This window comes from Anser cygnoides, chromosome Z (genome assembly GCF_040182565.1).
Source record: "Anser cygnoides isolate HZ-2024a breed goose chromosome Z, Taihu_goose_T2T_genome, whole genome shotgun sequence".
Lineage (NCBI taxonomy): Eukaryota > Metazoa > Chordata > Aves > Anseriformes > Anatidae > Anser > Anser cygnoides.
Genome location: NC_089912.1, coordinates 79,616,600 through 79,633,515, shown reverse-complemented (window position 1 = coordinate 79,633,515; position 16,916 = coordinate 79,616,600). Strand labels below are relative to the sequence as shown.

The following is a 16,916-nucleotide window of genomic DNA, read 5'->3' as shown; positions in this document are numbered from 1 at the left end:
AAGGATTACTGAAAGGGACAGAAAAGTAATAGGTATTTGTTTTCTATTCTTCTGTTTGTGTTTCACACTTGACAGCAGTCTATGCATAGTTCATTCTGGTTTTCCCCTGGGTCGCTAATCAATAAGTCAGTTTCCTTTGCAGTTTGAATCTTTTACTGAACAACAGAGGAAAATAAAAGCATGTTAGAACATAGGAAAACATGTATATAAACTCACAAATATTAACAGGAAGACTTAAAGGCAGACAACCTGTCAGAAATCACTTACAACCCTGCAGAAGCCACACACTAGGCATGTGCAGAGTACAAGGCAAGGGATGGGGGCTGGTTGTATCTGCTTGTTACCCACTTCCTTCTACACATGAGTATAGTTTGTAGTTTAATGCATTTTGGAGAGATAAACCCAATTACTTTATTCGTTAATAGAACTGGTGGAATATTTGCTCATTTTGAAAAGTAATTTTAATACAAAGCCCTATCTGCTGTCTTCACCTTCTCTCATGTCTTTGCTTTGGTAATAGCACTGTATCTGTCACTTTGCACATGAGCTGCCAGTGGAATTGCTTGTAAATGTATAAAGTCATAAAGGAGGAGCTCTTAATGTTCTTTGTTCACTACTGGGTATTAGCATCTAGTGCAACAAAGTAATAATATCACTTATGGTCTTTGATGCCACAGCGTTAAAAGTGTTGGAGATAACAGTAATAAATATGGTAACCTGCTACTATTCATAGAATCTAAGTGCAAAAAGGAGTTCAGAAGAATATCTAGTTTATCCATTTCTCCCAAGACAGAGAAATCATCCTGAAACAGATATTTTTCTGACTTTTTCTTAAAAGGCATCAGTGCTGAGGATGTCACCATCGCCCAAGGCAGTCTGTTCTGATGCTTCGCTATTCTCATAGCCAGATATTGTTCCACACAGGAAGGTGAGTCCCGCCTGTAAGACCCCCTTCACCCACTTTATTTTTTGCCACCTCGATACATCAACTTGTGGTCTCTGCATGAGAAGCGCACGCAGCCTCGCGCTGTTGCCGAGAAGTGCTCCGGGCACACGCTACGGGAGGACAGCAAGGAACAAGGATGCTGTGGTCCTCGGGTGGCCACAGGGCCTGCTGCAACCCTTAAGAAACGCACCATTTCGCACATCCTCCCCTGTTGCCTCTCCCGAAACCCCATCTTCTGGAGCAAAGTGCGTGCGGGGGTGTCACTCCCTCCCTTTTCCCCTTCTACCGGCAAAACAGGGATCGCTCCTGCCTCCCTGCCACCTCGCCCGCGGTGTGAGGGGGATTCCCGTCGCACCCTCTCCCCCGGCCCAGGCTGCTGCCTGAAGGGGGGTCTCCCCCTCCCCATCTCCCCCACGCCTTCCACCGCCGGCGGCGGCTGCCGCCCCCCTCGCCGCGCCTCCGCGCCGCTCCCCCTGCCGCCGGCACTGCAGCACAGGCTGCGCTGCAGCGCCCAGCTCCGTTCCGCCCCTCCTCCGGCCCGTCACGCTCGGCGGCACCTGCGGAAGGCTCCCCGCTCCCTCCTTCCCTCCGTCCCTCCCGCAGCATCACACCGCCAGCGGGAGGCAGGAGGCGGCGGGCAGCGAGGGGAGCCACCGGGAAGCACCGGTAAGCGGTGGTGATGCTACGGGCAGCAGGACCGCTGCAGCTGCCGGGCAACTTTTCCTTCTCTATTTTATTTCGTTTATTTTATTTTACTATTACTATTATTATTATTATTATTTTTCTTTTCACACGCTTGCGGCAGGGAAGGACTTCAACTTTTCCACAGGACGTAAGAGGGGGTTTGCTTGCCTGCAAACTGGGACTGGGGGGAACTCTGCTTTGGGCAGGTCGGGCGTTAAAGGGAGTGCGGGGATTCCTGAGTCTTCCCGGCTGCCGCTCACTTCAGCTGTATCCAGACCTCACTTGCTTTTTTTATTTTTTATTTTTATTTTTTTATTTTTTTGCACAGAGTCCTGGTCGCACAGATGCGAGGCTGTGTGAGTATCTCATCTCGGCTTTTTGAAGCTGAGTAACATATTAAGGCTAACACAACTTTTACACACTAGGGGAGCAGAAACCAGGGGGTTTAGGTTTGCAGAGACTCCAGATGCTTGAAGAAAACAAGCCTGCAAATATCCTAGTGGTACGGATGGTAAGGAAAATCAAAGATGCAGGAGGCGAATAGAGATTTCAGCTCCTTTGGGAGCCAACACTTTCTAAGATGTGTTTAGGAGGGAAGAGGGAGGGTCTCAGGCTATGCAACAGAAAGGAAAAAATAAAAAAAAATAAACAGTTTGAGTGCTTTGGAAAACTATGTTCCTTTTCTTACTGCAGGCTGCCTGTATGGATCATGATTCACATTGACTACGCTGGGAGAATAGTTTAGCACTCACCACCCATAAGGGAAGGGGGGGACTCCCTTTCTTACAGCTTCAGGAAAGGAGTTTTCCAAAGCACACAAAGTTACTGCTTTCCTACCACTTTGGGGATTTAGAACCTGAGAGGTGTCCAGGCAGTACACGCAAAGGAAGCATGGAGTTGGTTTCTTGGACAAAATCCTTACTGAAGTCCAGGTCCTGGGGTTAGGAAGACCAATGGGATAGTGAGGGCTTTGGGGGGGGAATGCAGGGCAGAAGAGCTTGAGAGATGCAAAGAAAAGAAGAGCCAGTCTGGCAGCCCTGAGCAGTGGCAGGACACTCCAGGGACCTCAGGGTGAGGTGACACAGGGGTAATTGAGCATGGAGGGCACTGATGAGTCTTGGGTGCCTAAACTTGCGAAGCACCATGGGTGCCCAGTACATGGGGGTGAGAGTGGGAGCTGAGTCATGGGGCTGGGGTGGCCACAGCACATCTGTGCAGAAAGGTGGGGGGGGGGGGGGGGGGGGGGGGGGGGGGGTGCGAGGAAAGAAGAAAGAAATGAGGAAGATGCATATAAAATAGGCAGGGAGGAGGGAGATTGTCTCATCAAAAGATGTTGAGATCATCCAGAGGCTCCTCAGTGATTCATAGTATCCTGCTCTCCTTCCTGTAAAGAGTTAGGAGGCTGCTGAGTGTATCTCTGATAGAGATGGGGGGATTGCAGAGGTTAGTACAACACAAGGGAAACCTACCCAGACAAACACAATTGGTACTGCTGGTACTTGGGCTGCATTGCACTGCAGTGCAGGGAGCTCACAACAACTTCTGCCTTAGGAAAGAGGGGGAGAAGCTAAACTGATCTGTAGAGGTGGCACAAACCATGCCAAAGACTATTGCCTTGTGAGAGAATTGTGGATAGTATTAGATGTTGAACCATAAGGAGATTTTGGAAGGAACTTCCTGATGAATTTACAGTTAACCACAATGGATTTCAAGAAAAACAAACAAACAAAAAAAATTAAAACCAAATAAAGTTCTCCAATTAGAAACATTGTTAATGGTATACTTATGTTGTAAGTGTTTTTGGTCTGAGTTCTCTAAGGGAAAGAGCCCTGGTTTACTATGCCATATGTCCTTCTGAATTACTGAAGTTTTACAATGGATTTTAATTTCATGGATTGAGGTCCTTGCAGGAAGAAAAACTACCATTATGATGTTTTGTATAATATTCATAATTTTCTCTGTAACTAAGCATTTTTTTCAGCATTTTCATAAAGAAGAAGGCACCGTGATAAAGCGGAGACTCCATTCCTTCCCCCTCACCTAGTCGTTTTCTGTAATTTTACTGAATGATAGCTTGCCTTAAACCATTTCAGTGATTATTTTGCATGTATTTTCCTTCCTTCTTTCTTTACTTTTCTCTCTCTCTTTCTTTGTTTCTTTCTTTAAACATCTGTTTTTGTAATGTAAGATCAGGAAACGTTTCTTTTCTAAATTCCACAGGAATGTAGAATTCTCTAAAATATAGGCATAATATATTCCAAGTGGACTTAAATGCATGTATTTGGAGGAAAGCTTCCCATAGGCCAACTACTGACAAAAAGACAGTCTGTCAATTAATGTTATTGATACACATGATGGCTCCAAACATCTTTAAATGATGTTTGAAAGAAAGAAAGAAAAAAAAAAACCACAATGGTTCAATATCTATATTTCTGAAGCTGTATTCCTATTTTTAATTCAATAAAGATGGCCCTGAATATCAGCGACACAGGCAAGACATAGGCTTTCTCTAATGGCAACTTGAAGTAAAATCATGTCATTGCATTCTGGAAGAGTAGATTGTTATTTGGCCAAATGAGGTCAAGACAAGTGTTTACTGATTCTATATTTCAGAACTCTAGTTAATTTTTAATAATAGTAAAACACAAGAGTGCTGCCTTTTTTTTTTTTTTCTTTCCTCCTCAGTTCCTAAGAGCATGCAAGAAAGATGTTTGCAACAAAGGAAGATCACATGAAGTGTTCAGTTAAATGTGTAAAATATAGTGTTATCAGTGTTATCACAGGTGATAACATGAAATCTGTAACTGAGATTTTATGTACCTGTTTATGTAAGATTGCATAAGTTGCTTGCACTAATGCCTGATGTCAAATGAATTTTTAAAATGATGTGGGGACAAATGTTTATCCACAGTAGTCCTGATCCTCCTTGTTAAAATCGGCATGAATCATGTTGTAGATTTCAGTTGGAAGCCGAATCAATCCAGCTATATAGTTATATAATATGTGTTGTGTGAAAATAGTATTAATGGATTTCACATCCTCAGATATATAAAAGTTGTTTTAAGCTCAGAGGCAGATCACCTGGGCTGCACGTTGCTGTGAATCTTTGCAACCCATATGCGTCACAGGATGCATATCAATGCCTGCTTAAACAAAAGCTCATCAATTAGATTAAATGTGTTTGCAAACCCATGATAGGGAACCCACAGCTGCTGCCACCGCCCCTGTATTATGTAGTGCATAATATTTTCATCTTAGAATCAGCGTCTTTTTAAAAGTGATACAGAGGGCTGAATTTAGAGCTTGTTTTCTTTTAAGTGTTTTTAAGCAACTAAATGGAAAAAAAAGTAATTAAAAGTGTGCTCAAAGTATTGACACCAGTAAGAAAACAGATATTTAAATTTCTCTTCAAAATTAGCAATGTTTCAGTCTTGAATTAAATGGGATAGATTCTCTATTATCTGCATTACAAAATATGATGGGCCTTTTTTTTTTTTTTTTTTCCATAGCTGCAAAAACAACTGTTACAGGCTTTTAATTTACCTTTGATTTTGTGTATCACTATGTTGTTCTTTCAGAGACATTCTAAACATGCAAAGTAACTATTTTCCTGTAAATACATAGGTTGGCAGCCTGTGGATGTGCTAGTCAGGCTTGGTCTCAAAATACCATTTTTATGTCAGTGAGAGACAAATATGTACACATTTAATACTATCAAAAGCTGATTTCTTTAGTATGATTATTATTGAAATGTCCCATTTCTAAAAAAAATCAGATAGGGTAAAGCAACATAAAACATGTAATTTCCTTCTCTGTGGCTTGAACTCTCAGTCAACTTCCCCACCAAGAGAGGCTACTAAATGTTTAAATGCTGCAGACATAACAGTTGAGTTGCTAATGGTGTAATACAGTTTACTAATTAAGATATTGTAATACTGTTTCATTCCCAAGACTGGATCCTTACCTTTGTCCGCATTTCTGCTGAGCATCTGCTGACAGTGAAGCCTCAATATCCATCAACAAAACATCAGATTTTCACGATTAGATGGGCATTCCTTCCAAGTATTTCTAACTGAACTAAAAATGCACAGTAGCAAAAACATGAATAATACCTTACATGTTATGTTGCCGTTCCAGCACACAGGGCATATAGCATCATATTGATCTGAGATTCATGAAAAATATGGTGTTGCTGCAGCTTCGAGTTAGTTTGTCAGAAGCAAGATACTTTTAAAACAAAGCATAATCCCTGTAGCTGGCTATCTCCTTCTTAGCAGACTGTTTTTGTGGTCATGGACCTGTGGGTCTAGTTATGTTCTTTGCTCTAGGACAGTAGTCTGCGTCTCATGAGCACATGTAGGTTTTTGACTGAAAATACAAGTTACAATGAATGCAGTTGGTAGCAGCACTAAACCATCCTATAATCTTTTTTCCCCATTAATACCAATACAAGTTGTATGTAGGGAAGAGCTCTGGGAAATGCATCATGGAAGCTGATTATTTAGAAATACAGGTAACCATGAATCCCAGAGGTGACTTTGCTTGCAGCATCTGATAGTGCCTCTGGGTCTTTAAGTGGCACCGTTTTCATGCCATGTAAAGCTGGAGGACAAACTTCCCTTTCTGTAAGAGTAACAGTGCTAATCCCAAGAAGCTGTTTTTGGAGACTGTATTTCCCCCATGTCAGCCAGACATTGCTGCAGCCTTACAAAATAAGTGGTCTTCCCAGCCACTCCTAAGGCAGAGAAATGAGTGGTTCCTCAGAACAACACTTCCAGCTGGAAGTCACTGCTCTCTGACGTAGGTTTCTGTTGTTTCTTTTTTATCTAGATGAGTTCTTTTAATCCTGCCTCTTTGTCAACTGACTGTATGTCTCGGATCCTTGTTGTCTGTAAAAACAGGACCAAATTCATATTTATTTTCATTAAAAAGCAAGGCACTTGAAAATTCCATCACAAAATATATCCAAGCACTACCAACAATAAAGATAAGATCAACAGTATATTTTCCCATTTCCTGATCATGTTAAAAGATCCCTGAAGGGCATTTGTAATCTCTTTCTTGTGTAGATATGACGGCAACAGATACTATTTTGATTTTTGCTTTTTAACTTGTCTGGTACAGATTATAGAAGATCCAATAGCACAGGCTTGTTAGCTCTCTTTGAGGGGATTTATGGATCTGTGAATAATTGGGGTGCTTCTTCGCAAGGCAGACTTTGTTGGTCCTAAAAAGGAAAGGTAAGATGAAGTATTGCAATGGTCTGTGGTTCTAGAAAATGCATGTGCTTTATTTTACAGAGCAAAGTTCTCTCTCTCTCTTTTTTTTTTTTTTTTACCTGTTTTTAATCAACATATTAAATTAAATTCCAAATGCAGAGGGTGAATGCACCTAAAGTTAATGTTTCACATGTCCTGGCCTCCTACTTATCGTATCAGCATCTAGATATGCAAGTGATTATGACTTTTGCTTTTGGACAATATTGTGGGTGTTTAGACATCAGCTCTCATGAGCTGGACTCACTGTCTTTCTTGAAGTGTAGCTGGTACACAGGCTGCCACTAATACCAGATTCACTTATCTTAATAACATTCTTTCTCAGTGCATGAGCAACACCTGATTTTCAAATAACTCAGCAGTTACTTCCTTTCAATTTTCTTAAAAAAATCAAGCTCTGACGATAGGGAGAGCATCAAAGAAAAATGCACGTAATGATGTCAGACAAATGACCAATACGCTCATTACTGTGTCTGGAAATTTTGTAACCGTGATCTGTTCAGGATAAAACAGCAACGTCAACAAAGAAGGAGTATTAAGGCTTATGAGAGCCTCTCCTATGCATATGGAGCCTGTCTTTCTTTCCCTCAGTATGGCTTCTCATCACTGGCTGCAGAATACTGTAAATGAAACAAAGATGTTTACAATAGCTGGTTCCTGTTGAAGTCTAGTACATCAGTATGACGCTCTGAATGAACCACAAACATGACTGAGATTATCGTACAGTGTGGACTGGGATGCAGGTAGATTACCCTTCATTCAAACCTAGTTTAACATTTGCAAGAGATTTTCTGCACAGTACTACTGCAAACAAACATTGGAGTAATTCATATCTGAAGGGACTCCTTGAGGTCATTTTGTCCAGCCTACTTCTAAAAGCAGGGCCAACTTTTATAGTTAGATAAACTTTCTCAGGGCTTGTCCAGTCAAGTCTGTGTATCTCCTGGAATGAGAATCCCAGAGCTTTCTGTGCAGCCATTCCAATTCTTTACCACCTTCACTGTGAATTTCATTTCTATTACAAAGTGGCAGTGGTGAGAGAAGCAAAATTGTCCATACTAATATTTATGTAATTTTAAAGCAGAAGGGAATAATTATTGCTAGTGAAGCTGTTGATAATACATCCTGGGGCATTGTTATCCATAACCACAAGGTTCACAATAGCAGTATACGTTAAACTCAGGTCCATTTTGTCATAATACCGGCGTTGGCAGAGAGAGGCCTTTAATTTTTCTTGTAGAAAACATTTTCTCTCTTACAAAGATGTTACTGTGCTTGATTTTTGGACTGTATTAATCCATGCAAAATATTTTGAGACATATAATACTGAATGCCTATAAACAACATGAAGATAAGTGAGTTATCAAGTGTGTATAAGGGCTCAGTGTCAGTTTCTAAAGATGTCCTCAGTTGTGAGAGGAGGAAAACAATATGAAATTATTACAATTCTATGTACATACATTTATTCACTAACTTAAGCCCCAATATACACCTCAGAAATTCCAACGAGCTGAACAAAATGGCATTCTGTGTGAGTTTCGCTCAGAATCTGTCAGTATAGAGATTTTGTTGGATAAAAAGAGCTATATAAATTAATGATCCTTTTTCTCCAGTAATTATTTTCTCTTTGATTCTAAATAATGTCTTAACTACTTTGAGAATTAATCATTTGACCAGAAAATGTATATCCTCCTATTATTCCATATACTAAGAGATACTTTAAACTTGCATTTAAACAGAATTTACATGATTAGCCATGGCAGATATTGTCATGTTAATAGTCACAGAAAAACTCAGATAGATGTGCTTCTCAGTACAATAAATAATAAATAATAAAAAACCACATCGTGTCTATGGGTCTATATTTATAAAAACTTATAAAGGTTATAAAAGCATACCTTCAGCTTTAAAGAGGAAACAATATGTTTTCTATATGTCCCTTTTTATCCTTTTGTATTTGTATATTACATCTAAAAGAATAAAGTTGAAAATGACCAAAAGAAGAATGAATTTTAGAGGAATTAAAAACCTTTTCCTGTATATTTTATTCTTTGCACACTTTTCATATATAGCTATTTTCACAGATATCTTGTAATTTAGAAACATTCTGCATTCACAAAGATCTGAAGTAAATATAGGAGGAAAGCATTAAAAAAAAAAAAGTGATATATTGGCAATCACTTTCAAATGTTTTTAAAAACAGAATCATAGAATCATAGAATATTGTTCTCATTGATGGCATACCTTTTGTCCCATTTGTCATGATGGTCTCATGTGGCCTTATTAGAATTTATGAGGTGGTACTCCTTTTGTTTGCATAATATGACTATTTCTAGGTAAAATTCAAAAAAAAACCAAACACTTTTCCATATAGCATAATCACTACATGGAGTGAGTAGTCGAAAGAATAAAAGTTTTGTAGCATAACAATTGTTTTTTAAATTTAAGGGTACACAGTGTAAAGAAGAAATTTCATTTGATTTGTACATTTTTTATATGTCGTTACTGTGTAAAAAATGAAAATATCAGGTCAAATCACTCTGACTTAAAGAATATGCACCTCTTGTAAGTGTATAACATTCAAATTTTTAAATGAGTTGAGATGTCCACATTTGCATAAAGAGGGGACGGTTCCTATGGCTGACAGCAAGTGAAACATATTTCATTCATAATACATTCTTTGGTGTTCTGAGCTACCAAATGAGTCTCTGATTAAGATACCAGTACTTGAACTTCTTGAACCAAACAATAGCAAATACACAGAGATTAAAAGACAATTGCATCAGCATTGTTCTCTGTGTTTGCTCAGATAAACTACAAGGCCAGAAAAAATAAATATACCAATCATCCAAACATAGTTTGGATATAAAATAAAATGGGTGTTAATCAGCTAAAATGAGTCCTTGTGAAAGAACATGATTTATCTGGCCCTATGTGGAAACGGTAAAACATGCTCCTACCTTGAGAACCTTAATCACTAAAATCAAAATCAACAAAGCATAAACATCTCCTACAGTATGTGCTGGAGTTACGGCTTGGCTATTCGCTCTCTGGCCATGCAGTTGTCTGTTCATGGAGAAAGCAACTGTCCAAGATGTGTCCAACGTGATATTCATTATTAGTCTATAAACAACCCTAACACTAGGGTATTGGACACCTCACATCCTTCCCTGGTTTTGGCTGGGATAGAGTAAATTTTCTTCCTTGTATCCATACAGCACTGTGCTTAGGATGAAAATAATGCTGCTAGCACGCTGATGTTTCAGTTGTTGCTGAGTTGTTGCTTATGCTAAGTCAAGGACTTCTCAGCTTCTCATGCTGCCCTGCCAGTGATGAGGCTGGGGGTGTACAAGGATCTGGGAGGGAGACACAGCCAGGACAGCTGGCCCAAACCATATGGCATCACACTCTACCATAAAATAGAGGGAATTGGCTGGGGAGGCTTCTGTTGCTTGTAGGCCGACTGGGCATTGGTCAGCTGGTGATAAGCTGATGGTATTCTGCATCTCTAATTTTTCCACCCCTTCTTTAAACTGTCTTTATCTCAGAGATTAAAGTGTTCTTGCACTTTTTTTTTTTTCTTTTCAATTCTCTCCCCCATCCCACTGCAGGAATGAGGGGTGAGTGAATGCCTGTGTTGTGCTTAGCTGCTCACCGGGTTAAACCACAACACCTCTTCCAGGCAGTTTTATTTGGAGTGCTGATTTATTTTGGACTGACTAACTTTGTAGAGATAGTGAGACTCCCAGAAATTCTCCTCCAGTTCACTTTTGTTTAGCATTTAAAGTTGCACATTGCACTTTATTTCTGTTGTAAAACAGCATTATAATTTAGATTAGAAAATGGAAGAACTTCAACATTTTCTGAGATATCTTTTAAATGAAGTGACCAAGGAGCAATTCAAGAATAACCCATGTTGGTGCCTTTTATTGTACCAAAGCCTTTTTTTGGCTTATCAGTCACTTTAGAAAATATTATGGTAGTCATACCTTTGACTTTTCAGTATTTGTGAAATTTCAGGAAATCTTGCTCAAATCCCTTTCTGGGTTTGCAGTTAATAAAACAAACAAACAAAAAAAAAAAAACACCAAAAAAACCCACCTCTGAGTAATGGTTATTTCTCATATTTGTTTCTCTATCTTGGCAAATTCTATTCTCTTTATAAGGAGAACTGAATTGCCACTTGTGTGATGCTCCTTCTCTGACACAGAAAACTTTCTATGACTTTGTAATAACTTATAAATGATACATATCATCTATACAGTACTTGGATAATCTTACCATCTGAGATACAGTGAAGATTGTTGTAGTGATGATACATAAGCGTTAGTAATACTGATGACAAACTTTGCACCTGGTAGGGTTTCTGTTTAACCTCCACTCCTTCCCTCCTTCCCTCCTTCCCTCCCTCCTTCCCTCTTTCTTTCTTTCTCTTTCTTTCCTTCTTTCTTTCCTTCTTTCTTCTTTCTTTCTTTCTTTCTTTCTTTCTTTCTTTCTTTCTTTCTTTCTTTCTTTCTTTCTTTCTTTCTTTCTTTCTTTCTTTCTTTCTTTCTTTCTTTCTTTCTTTCTTTCTTTCTTTCTTTCAACATTTAGTAAACATTTATCTTCCATATGTTCTTGGAGCATAACATAGAAGTTTCCTTGTTATGACCAGCTGTACAAAGTAATTAAGTAGAACAGCACTCTGGATAGAGAAAATGTTTCTTCCAGGGGAATTAGGCATCTCTGAGAAGAACAAATGTTTGCTAATTTTTGTATTTATAGTAATGAATGGGTTTGGTGAATCCCTGCTATACAGTCCAGAGGAAGGAAAGCTATTTCCATTATTTGAGAGACTGTTGTAAAAAGTCTTTCAATCTGTCAGTGTTGTGACTTCTCTCAAAGTAAGTATTTGTTATAGAAATCACCAAAATAATTTTACTCAGTATATTCACTGACACATGAATAGCTTAAGGGCATGACCTGATAAGTATTAATATCCCACTTAATGTTTTAAAGGATATGTGTTATTTTGGTAGGGATAGGAATAAAATGTTTGCTGACTGTTCTAGGCTCTTCTAGAGCTTAGTCCATCTTGGTCTTTCAGAAAAGAACTGCAATATCCACCCAGTGAAGAAACACGCTGGCAGAAACACACAGCATTTGTTTAAGTATTAAACTCAATTTTATTTAATAATCTAAAACAGTTGAACTAAAAAATCTGTGTTGCCTTTGATCTTTAATACTTTAGTAATGTGTATTTTTAATTAGGAAACCTTTTAGATCAGTAAAACTTTCCAAGAATTTGTATGGCATAACTGGAGTATGGTTGATGCAAAGGGAACTGTGGATGTGCTTCATAACAGCTCTGTAAACATGTAGAGTTTTTTTAAAGATCCAGGCAAGTGTTAAAAGCACAACTAAAAAACACTCTTACCTGTTGGTTTAGTAGTTCTGTAACAACACAGAGTGGAAGAGTTATATACTATGGCTGTGAATTTTGCTGTTGAAATGTGGAGGTCAGGAGGCGAAGAGCACATGCAGTGGGTAGAAAAAGTATGCTGATTCAAATTCCTGTGAAATTTTGAATTAAATTAAAAGCTGCCTTTCCTTTACAGGAATGCCCCTTGTTCTCAGGGTGCAAGCAATGAGTATTGACCCAGCGCTACAATCTGCATTACTATAAATTTTTTATTTTATTTTTTTTCAATGGAGGCTAATACACATGCATTCAAGGAACTGAGCACTTAATCAATGTGATGCATATCCTGAGGCCACCAAAATGTGATGCTTTTAAAAGATAATTGTAGGCTATAATCAAGAACTAATTGGGTGATGAAGCAAGAATTTATTTTTTTTTAAATTGCTTTGCTTATTAAATTTAAACATTTATGACATATGATTACTTTTTGTATGTGTGTTTTATTGTTTTTGTTGTTGCTTTCCAAAAAGGGAAAATGACTTTTAGAGCTTGGTTGCTGTGTTTTACTGGGACTTAATTTGTTTATTTTGCCTACATTAAAGTTATGTGTCTGTACAAACACAGGTGAATTGTTTGTTCTTATACTCTCTGCAGAATATTGAGTATATGCTCCCCCAGCCATGAAGTAGGCAAGAGTACTGCTTGCAGCAGGAAACCAATTTCCATTATTAGTCAGCTGGCACTGGTAGTGTATGGAACATTTTCTGTCCTTGAATCCAAAAAATTGATATGAGTCATCTAGGTGCCCTCTAGTGGGTGAGTGAGGGAGTCTTAATGTCTCTTTGGAATATGAAAAGTGATAATAATAGGCCAAGCCTGAAAAGAAGAAAGATGGAAACACATTGGTATTAGTAATGTGGAACATTTAAATACTTTGCAGCCCAAGTGCTAGAGAAGACGTCAGATAAGCCTGCCAAATGTGACTAGTGGTACTTCAATGTGCTTTGAGAGTGTGCGTAATTGAGGTGTTGATAAGGAGATTGTCCACCTTATCTGTGGCATTCAGGGGACATTATTGATGTGGCACTGTTTCCCTGATTTACTGATAGTAGCAATGTCTTTAGTTACACTGAAAGCAAAAGTGAGCATGGTACCTCTAGGCAGTCCTATATTTGAGTAACAGCTTGAGTCAGTATTGGTTTTATTCAAGGGCAATATCATTAAAAAGCGAAGGTGCAAAACAGGGATAGCAATTAATTGGGTTGGAGACAGAAACTCAAAGTAAATATCTTCAGACTGCAGCTCAGCCAGGATGGTGACTTCTTCACATTTGAGGTGTCAGAGAGCAAGAACGTTGTGGCTGCAAATCTAGCACAGATAAAAATAACTTAGTGAAAAGCTCAGAAAACTTTGGGGAATGCATATGTTTTAGGGATTGAACCACTCTGAGGATGGATTTCAGGAAATTACCAGACAGTTTTTATTTTGTAACATGTATTCTTGAAATGCATTCTGTTTTCCTGTCAGGCACATTAGGTGCTCTAAATACTACTGATACTCCATTTTTAAAAAAAAACCATGGAGGTAACATGAAAAAGTAAACAAGCCTGCTGTGTACTCTTTCTCCTAAATGTTTGTTTTATCTATTTATACTGAATCTTGCGGATTAGAAGGGAATCATTAAAATGACTGTCTACCTCTCTGTCTGCCTAAGATACTACAGTCCACATTGTTATAATAAACACTTTTAGAAGGAACACATATATTAGAGAGCAAGTTTTTTCTTTTATAATTTTGTTTGTTTTGCTTTGTTTTAATATTATGCAACTATTGCTCATCTTTCCCTCTGTAAAGAAAATTTTTTCCTCATTTTTATTCCAGTTCCTTTTCATGGAATCCCTTTTAAGGGGAATTAAGAAAGGAGAAGAATTTATATATTCAGTCTCAACAATTGGCAATGTTAATATATGTTGCTCCCCCTACAGAGCCATGATGTTAATAGGTTTTCTTAGTGTGATCCAAATCTAAGATTCAGCCAATTGAAGACTTATGACATCAACCCTTCCTGCCCTTGCCCTATATGTGATAGAATATTGTGTGCTTTGATAATATTTCTAATAAGTTAGTTGTATGGCAGCACAGGATATCAAACCCATGGTCCCCAAGTGCACCAGCTTCCCAGAGTTATTGTTCATTCAGCCTTCTGTTCTTTCAAGAGTTTCCTTTCAATGATGTTTTTCTCCTTATGTATTCACTTATAATTTAAAAAGGATGAATATTTACAAATTCATAATCCCAGTTAATATTAAAAGTTGTGCAGAATTTTGTTTTTTTCTCACATGTTTTTAGCATGTGTTCCTGGTAAAATGTTAAAGATATTAGCTCTATAAAAGGTGGTACATATTCTGTATAAATCCCAATGGCTTCAGTGAGAGCATTTTAATTACTTCTAATCCAGTCCCAAATGTTCACCATTATCATTCCCTGCAAACAGCCTTTTCAGACTTGAGGAGTGTGTTACTGCTTTATGTGGCAGAAGAATGAGATCACAGACAGACAATAGAAGCTTGATGCTAAAACTGGCAGTTTGGCAGCAAAAATTGCAGTGTGTGTTCCCCATGTCTTGCCAGAAAGGAGAACTAAGGCAAAGTCTGTTTATAGACTAGATTTGCTACATATGCCAAAAGTGAGCTTTCTACTAGCCATTCTGATAAGAACTATAATCAGCAATTACTAATGAAAAATATTGTCCTATTATCCAATGTTTGTCTTTATCTGGTTGTTACTGGAGATTTTGTAGACGGTCGTTTTGGTCACAAGAAGCTTCAGACATCATATATTCGAATATAAATTTCTGTATGTATACGATAGTTTTCAATCTTCTGGGGTTTAGAAAGGCCTACAGATTTTCCCAGGGAGATATGGAATCCCTTGTTGAGAATTTCTGCCTGCAGTCAGTAGTATTAATACTTGCTGTTAGTGAACTTTGACTGACTAAAGTGTAGTCTGCAAGTCAGGCACATACTCTGAGTCTCTGTGTGGAACCCTGAGTGCCCCAGAAGACTTTGTTTGGCCTCCCATGTCTCACCCAGACTGCTCACTGAGGCAACGTCTGCTTGATCATCCCAGAGCTCCATTTAAACTCAGGCTTCAGTGTTTGTGACAGCTACCAAGGAGCAGGAACCATGAGGCTGCTCCAGGAATAAACAGGAGGCCTAAGCCTAAGGGGACCAAAGGTCAGGCTGGGAAGCACCATGACTGATGGGAGACAGTGCCTGAGCAGGGTGAGGAGAGGTGGTGAGAACAACAGTTTCCCATCAACAGGCTGGTGCCTGCTACACAAGATGAAGTGGTGTTACGTCCAAGATCTGCCAAAGAAGTCCAGTCTGCAATTCAGGATTAGCAGGGTACAGAAGAAAGGCAACGTCCACCGTAGCTCAGGCATAGTTGGGGTGCCCAGGTCTGAATGTTCCTGAGCACCTGGCAGAGGTTGTGAATGAGTGTGTGGGAAGTCCCAGGTGAGGCTGCTCGGGGTCACTAAGGCCTATTGGGGCACTCAGGACTCTGCCAATTTATATGACCTAGTCAATTAAAACTCTCAGTCAGAAGAAGGAAAACCAATTTCAAAGTAGGTAAACTGCAGGAAGATGGTCAGCTTTAGTTTTGGGTATCAAGTATTTCAAGAACCAGACTAAGAATTAGGATAGGAGTAAGTGAGAATATTGAAGATCTCAGTGATCGAAGTGCTGCACATGCCTTTAAAGCACGCACAGAAAAATGTCAGGTGTCATAGTGCTTTAAAATAAAATAAAAATGGTTCCACATGGCAAAATTTATTTCTGAGATGCTTCAGCTCACCACACCTTGTTGTTGTGAAAAGTTAAACACAGGGAACAGAAATTTTTTCAGGTTGGCAACCAGTCTACTTTCCAAATAAACTGAAGGAAACTTAATGAAATTGAAAAAAAATATTCACCAGCTCTTCTACCTTCATTTTCTGCCTACTCTATGCTTTAAGCGACAGAGCACTGTGTTTGTTCAATTGTACTGTCCACCCCTACGTATTCTACCCAAGGGGAGAAAGCCACACTGAGGTAGAGTTCTGATTACATAATGCACTCTAAGATGCGGATAGATCCTGTTTTAACAGAGGTCTAGGTTGCAGAATCTGGAAAGCTAGGGGCTACTGCCTTGCCAGTATAGAGTGTGTTCCTCAGTCCTTTATTTTACTCTTTCTATGCTCACTTCTGACCCATAATCAAGACTACAAAATGAAGGCTTATGATGTTTAGTGAACTAGGTAGGGATATAAAATACAAGCTCTAAAATATTAAATCTGTGAGTTAATGGAAGCTCTACATCTGCAACCAGTTAGATTAACTATTTACTATAGGACTTTTTTTTTTTTTCTTGTAGTTGATGAAATATTGCATGTGCACTTGTACTGTGTAACTTGCAATAACAGTGTGGTTCAGGTTAACTAACTGAATAGACCTAATTAACCATGTTCGTAGAAGATGATCCATTTTGAATGTGGCTAAAATCTGAGTTCATCAGAATCTTTAGGAAGTCTTTGTTTTCCAGAGTGGACTGAAATAACGTAAACAAT

General features: G+C 38.8%; 1 protein-coding gene across 4 annotated transcripts in view; it reads left to right on the top strand.

The window, feature by feature from the left end:
* The first annotated feature begins 1,252 nt into the window (after positions 1-1,252).
* SV2C (synaptic vesicle glycoprotein 2C) overlaps positions 1,253-16,916 on the top strand; it is a 112,534-nt gene continuing 96,870 nt past the window's right edge. The window contains exons 1-2 of one of the 4 annotated variants that reach the window (XM_048053674.2): positions 1,290-1,612; positions 1,752-1,778. The gene's annotated coding sequence lies outside the window, so the exon portion shown is untranslated. Of the gene's footprint in view, positions 1,613-1,751; positions 1,779-1,966; positions 1,987-16,916 lie in introns of those variants that run through there. The other 3 variants (XM_048053679.2, XM_048053673.2, XM_066988144.1) reach the window with 3 other exon arrangements.